The sequence below is a fragment of the Dipteris shenzhenensis genome, chromosome 30 (genome assembly GCF_047967505.1).
Source record: "Dipteris shenzhenensis isolate YYH24624 ecotype China chromosome 30, Dip_SZ_1.0, whole genome shotgun sequence".
NCBI lineage: Eukaryota > Viridiplantae > Streptophyta > Polypodiopsida > Gleicheniales > Dipteridaceae > Dipteris > Dipteris shenzhenensis.
The window spans coordinates 48,844,615-48,851,797 of record NC_141625.1 but is presented as its reverse complement, the minus strand read 5'-3'; positions in this window follow the sequence as shown (position 1 = coordinate 48,851,797).

The window sequence follows — 7,183 nt, the reverse complement described above, 5'->3', positions numbered from 1 at the left end:
GGTGATTCATAGAGTTCATGGAAATGTGTGCAATTTAAAAGGACAAAGAAGCACCTTGAATGCAGCCATAACTTTAAAGAAAATCCTTGAAGACAATGCATTGCCTCAACCTCATCTCCCTTTGCCATCTCTTACCTCTACTTCCCTTGCAATCTCTCTTTCCACATTGCAGGCTGCAATTCTCTCTCCTAAGTCTCACTATTCACATTGGGGTTTTTGGGAGCTTGGGTGATTGTTCCGATAGCGAGCTAGATCTTTGAGTAGCCCTCCATTTGGGCTTGCAATCCCTCGGTTTGTCCTTCTTGAAGCAGGTTGCAAGTTGCAACTCCCCTTGCTTCTAAGTTCATCTCATATCTTGATGTTCTGAGTTCTCTCCCTTTGCTTTAGGAATCAGCTGCCTTCATCCCATACCATGGCCTCCTAAGAGTTGATCCCTCCTAAGATTGTTTAAGCTAAGGTGTTGATGAAGCAGCAAAAGGAGAGCGTAGAGGTAATGCTTTCATTCAGATATCGGGAATGTGGGACGGTTTGGGTGTGTTACACTCATAGCAGCAGGAGAGGCGTGACATTGTAGGTACATGGGAGTTACTCTATTGAGCCTCAATATTCACGTACTCCATCAGCATCCATATCTGTTGGGCTTTCCACTACCGTGGTAGTTCCTCCATGGCCTCTTGCCAAGAGGCATATGGGCTAGTGGCATCTACTCGGAGTCACGACTATACAGGTTATTTGGACACCATGCCTAAAGTAAGAGGTTGAAAATGCAAAGGATCGGTTTTTCTATTCTTACAATATTTCCTTCCATGTTGCAAGGACTCTTACCCATGAGAAATTTTACCATGCACTTGTAGCTGCTTCTAAAGCAATAGCATCATCCCTTGTACTTTTGGTGTTGAGGCTCTTCACACCACACATCTGAAGAAGCGGGTGGGATTGATCACGAAAGACTTAGAAGGACTTAACGAGGCTTGGGATTGATATGGATACACGATAATCTTTGTTGGATGGAGTGACTCAAAGAGAAGACATACGATTGACATCTTGGTAACTTACGAGGGTGATTGAAGCTTCACATGATGGCCTTCACATCATAGGAGAGTGGATATATCATATGGGACCATATTACGACGGCCATAAGGAACGTTGGTGAAGACAATGCGTTGCACACATGCTCCATCCCTTGCAGAAGGAGCTTGCTAAATGGAATGATTGCGTGCTTGTGAGCAGATGGACTACGTACATGGAGAAAGTATGCACCCCATCGGTTTAGAAACGTTAAGATGATTAGCATGTAAGTGCTTAGTACTAAGTGGCCACATGCATGGTATGGCATGGTTATAAGTACTGATTTAATCATTTATATTATCTTTTTGTATTTCAATAGCATTGATGAGGACATAATAGAGTTTCGCAATAACATGGGTTGTTTCTCTTGTGCAATTGCCAAGGAAAAAGACAATGGGAGAAATTTAGGATTTTGAATCTCTCATTGTAGAACCAACTCTTCGCATCCCCTCACAAGATTGCACCTAAGGTCTAGCTGAGACAGTATAGAGCATATGTGCAAACATGCACAGAAAAAAAGAAACAAGCTCGCTCTTAGTAATTAATATAGAGAATAACATTTTGAAATTGGCTCTTATGCTTGAGAATTATCTTAGTTGCTATATGTAAATGTTATCCTATGTCTGCCTGAGAAGTACAACTTTGTAGATGAATCTGTTAGCATTGAGTGGAGGCCAAAGCAAGTCAGTCCTAATGAGTTGAAGATGTAACCTCTCGATATGTCTATCATTCTACTAAGTCAAGAGAACAATGATGCCCATGACTTCTGCGACAAGATCTGCTTTGGTTTCGATGCCAGACATGTTCAATGGCTCACTGCTCAAGCTTGTGTATCATGAGTACTTGTTCTTGCAGAGGCTTTTGCCCTGTGATTCGTACTTATATCAGCATCAAGCACGAGGATGACGAGGATATGTTCGAGCATCATCATCATGACAACATCGAGGCACGGAGAGTGGGCTAGAGAAGCCCACAGAGCAACTACAATGAACGGAGCAAGCTGACGTACAGATGGAGGAGGCAGACATTGTAGACGCAGGAGTTAGATGAGATGCAAGCCATGGAGGATGATATTTCATCTTCCTCTTTAGAGGACACATCCTTTGCTAATCACAGTGACAAGGTAGAGGACATTACAATAGATCTTGGAGTGGGCCTTAGCTCTAGAGTCTAGGTCAAGGCTTGATTTCTAGATAAATCTGTTAGCATTGAGTGGAGGCCAAAGCAAGCTAGTTTTGACGATATGTCTATCACTCAACAAAGTCAAGGGAACAATGTTGCCTATGACTTTCTGTGACAGGATATGCTCTGTTTTTGATGCTAGACATGTACGATGGCTCACCACTCAAGGTCATGTACATGAGCACTTCTTGTTATTGTAGAAGTTTGTAGTTATCAACATCGAGCACAAGGATCACGAGGAAAATCGTATGCAATTGTTCAAGCATCATCATTTGACAACGTCGAGGAAGAGATGAGTCTCATGAGATAGAGCTAGAGTAGCCCACAGAGCAGTAGTAGTCAACAAAGTAGACTGACGCATTGATGGAAGTGGCAAATACTCCATACTCGGAGGAGTCTAATTGAACGAGCTATGATACTTCATCTTCCTCTTCGGAGGACACATCATCTAATTGATCTTAGTTGTAGGTTCTAGGCCGTCGAGGCTCAGTTTCGAGACTCTAGTACAATGTAGCCTAGCTAGCTACTCATTGCTACCTATTTGTATCACATTTTGTTGTGATTCATGAACTTGTGAAGATTCATCCATGGACCATCTTGCATATTTTAGAATGGGCATTAGACTTGAAAGTTGAATCTTGATTTACATTTTAAACTATGTATTGTCTCTATGTCTATGTATGTGCTACTTGGCATTGTCCCTATGTGTCACAGAGAGAGAGAGAGAGAGAGAGAGAGAGAGAGAGAGAGAGAGAGAGAGAGAGACGGTCTCTAAATAATTATTTATATATTAATATCAAATTATATTGTATACAATACTTTATGTGTTTCTAGACAAAACGCCAAGCAAATTGTTGAAATGTTTCTCACAACACTGTTTGCATATGACTAGCAATTGGTTTTGTTTGGTGTGTGCCAATGCTATCACATAACCTTTCAACGCTAACCCACAGTATGAGGCCTTTTTACAAGCCTTTCAGTAGTTTTTACTTCGAGCATAACGCTAGTTGGTTTTGTTTGGTGTGTGTCAATGCTATCACATAACCTTTCAATGCTAACCCACAGTACGAGGCCTTTTTACAAGAGTTCAGTAGTTTTTACTTCGAGCATAACGCCAGTTCAGCCAAAAGATCCCAAGGTTGAACTTCTCCAAGAGCTTTGTTTCCTAGCAAGCATCCCTAGAAGCTTAGTAAGGCCAAGGGAGGAGCTAGAGACGTAGTTGGAGGAGGTGCTGAGAGCCTAGCTTTATCTGGTGTAGGAATTTTCAATATGCAACCCAAGTATAGATGGTCACCTTCCCATCGGTGAGCCCCCCAAATGAGAAGTGCAAGGGGGAGGTGGACCAGGATAGGTTAAATGACATGTGGGTAGTGTTTGAGCCCCCGCCAGCAAGGCTGCCACATGGACAGCACATGGGCTACCATGTGGTTAGCATGCACACAAAACATAAACACAAAACAAGACTGCCACATGGGCAGCACCCACACATTGTACTTGGCTGTGTGTGTAGTGTCTTGGTGGTGATCAGATTCAAAGTAGCAACAATAAAGGGAACCTTGCCAAGAAGTGCCGTGATGCCACATGGCATGCCTTGGAGCGTGCACAGAAGTTGTATGGTTCTAAAAAGAAATTGGAACAAAGGCATCTAGAGTAGGGATAGGTAGCGCATGTGTATGGCTGTCAAGCATGAGGGTTTGGCCAAGTAGACGCTTGGAAACAACCTAGAAAGGGACCTAGAAGAAGCTTGGACTGAAGGAGATCATGCTTTAAATTCCAAGAATCACCCTGTGTGGTCCTACCCACCACAACAAGTCCCATGCCCTTGTGCACTGGATGCGGAGTGGAGCATTTATTCAAGGATTGTCCCTTGAGGAGGCCAGCAACTCCGACCACCCTACTCAAGAGCATTAGCACCAACTTACTGAGCATTGAATAAGGTCAAGTAGCAGCGGTGCCTTTGAAGGTCATCACAAGGATGCAAACAAAGGCCTTAGGCAAACAAATGAAGAAGGAGGCAAGGAAGGTCAGGACTCCCATATTTCAATTTTCTGAGGCACCCAAGCCCTTGTAGACCAAGCCTAAGAAGGTCACTAGGATGGGCAAAGGACTGAATCAAGTGCTTATCCAAGATGGTTCAGATGAGGAGACAGCCACCCTCACCACCTCCTCTACATCCGGATGAGCTCCTTGGATGATCCCAGTATGCCCCCATATCTGGATGTAAACAAGCCAGTGCAGGCCCAAGGCATCACATCTCCACCTTCTAATAAGCAAGCTTATCCAGACCTAGTCTTAGAGAAACAATGCTTAATAGATGCTCAAAATCTGATACGGGAATGCCAAGAAAAATTTGAGCATAGACTCAAGGTCAACAGAAGGTCAAATGCCATCCACCCTAACCAGCTGACCACTCATAGGGGAGCGAAGGCACTTAGGGTGCCTGAGAGAGTGGAAGAAGAGGACCCACCCAACTTTGATAACTCAAAGGTTCCAGACTTGATGCAATGGGCATTTCAAGAGGACCCAGTGCTGTAGAACTTAAGAGAGGAGGAAGACCTCTATGGCTTTGAGTAGCCACTATCAGTGGGAAGGAAGACCTCCCAGGAACCACGTGATATTATTGGGTTAGCGGCCTTCTTCTCCACAGAGGTCAAGATGTCAATTGCATCCTTGTTAAGGGGGAATCCTATTCTTTGGCAAGACCTCTCAAGATGGATGAACGGACAAATCCTAGCCCGAGGTCCTACCAACCCCAAAGACAACCAACCATAGGAGGAGGGCCGGAACCTACCTAAAATTCCCATCAATAAATTAGGCCAATACTTCGAAGGTGATGACACTAATGTAGCTATCCTCATAACCTACCAGAACCAAAAGGTTGATGCCATCCTAGATGGGCGAGCAGGGGTGAGCGTCTACACTAAAGAATGTTGGGAAACATGGGGAAAACCTTCCCTTAAGCGAACCCATCTGGTAGTGAAGCTAGCTAACGGTGGAACTATTGAAGCCCTAGGAGTTCTCATGGGTACTAATATTAAGGTGTTTGGCCTCATGTACCCCATTTGATTTGTGGTTATGGACTTCAGCCAGGAGCTCGAATATGAAGCCATCCTAGGTAGGCCCTTCCTATGAATGTTCGGACTCGTACATGATTGGCGCACGGACAACATCTATTTACACCACGAGGAGAAAATCGTGTGAGTGGACCTATGCACATATAAGGCCTACCCACTATCAGAACACCTATTTGCTTGCAAAATCCAACACAACGGATAGGATCACATCCCTAAAACTACTCCAAACTTGTGAGAGAGAATGCGATGGGAAAAAGGCAGATGAGTTTTGGTATGCCCCTCTCCCCAAGCCATAGTTCTCTAAAAATTGGATGCACATTCTATCAAATATTGACATCCCAGAAAGAATAGGGTTCCAAATAACAACCCCTGAGCATGAAGAGTTGAATACGGTGGTGCCCCTCCAAATGTTAAACATGCTCAGACCCCACAAGGTGAGCAAGGGGGAAGTGAGAGTCAAATCGGACCTCCATTGGGGCTAACATATGTGGGGGCCATTACTGCTCACCATGAGTTTTCCTCCAATTGGTGATCTCGATTTAGTAGAGCTACCTCTCCAATCGGCTCCATGAGTGCCATGGAAGAGCCCTCTTCAAGTCTGAAGATTTGAAGTTCCAAAAGCCTGAAGGCTTCCACTAGGGGCAAGGGAGAAGCCACCCTAAAGGTGAAGGAGGAGGAGGATGAAGAAAAGGAGGACCTACGATAGGTTCCTTCTCATTATAAGATAGAAGACCACAAAATCTTATACCAGCTGGCCAATAGAACCCAGGAAGAAGGTTGCTTCCAAGAATACGAGGGCCCAACCAAAGTAAGGAAGTCAACCTGGCACCAAAAGGGGCAGAGCCACAATGATTATACATAGCAAATGACCTCACTCCCAATGAGGAGCATGCCTTAATTGCCCTCCTTCGAGAATACAAGGTTTGCATGGCCTGGAAGTATACAAACATGAAGGATGTGCCTGCTGCTGTAGTCATGCAGTACACTATACCCATGATAGATGACATCAGGCTAGTGCGACAACGTCCCTATCCTTGAATCCCAAATATGCGCTCATAGTGATGGAGGAGATCCAAAAACTCTTAGATGCGGGATTCATTTATGAGATAGAGCATAAAGACTAGGTGTCGCCCATTGTGATAGTCCTAAAGAAGAATGGAAAAATCTGAGTATGTGTGGACTTGAGAAAGGTCAATGTTGCCACAAGGCACAACCATGACCCCATTGCTTTTCACAAAACATGTTCTAGAAAGAGTAGTTTGGAAGGAAGCTTACAGCTTATGAGATGGGTTTTCTGGGTACAATCAAGTATCCATCACCTTGAAAGATCAACATAAAACCACCTTTGCAACCAAATGGGGTGTTTATGCGGCCAAGGTGATAATATTTGGACTCACCAATGCACTCGCCACATTTCAGCATGGCTAATGATCATCGCCCTCAAGGAGTACCTAAGGGACTTCATAGAAAATAACTTGTGCGTCAATTTGAGATGGGATGATCATCTAAAATACCTAAAGCTATTCCCTGAGAGGTGCAGGTTGTACCAGATATCCCTAAATTCTCTCAAGTGTCAAATTTGGGTCAAATACGGAGTGATTCCAGTCACATAGTGTCCAAGAATGGGATCTCCACGGATTACACAATAAGATCAAGCTCATTCTAGAGCTACCCCCCCCATGAATGCCAAGGGAGTGCAACAGTTTATAGGCCATACGGGCTACTATCGAAGATTCATCCAGTTCTACGCAGACATAGCCTAACCACTATACAAGTTATTAGTAGTCTTTGAGTGGGACTGAAGGAAGGCTTCTACGACTTCAAGCTAGCTTCGGCTACATCACTAGTATTGCGGGCCC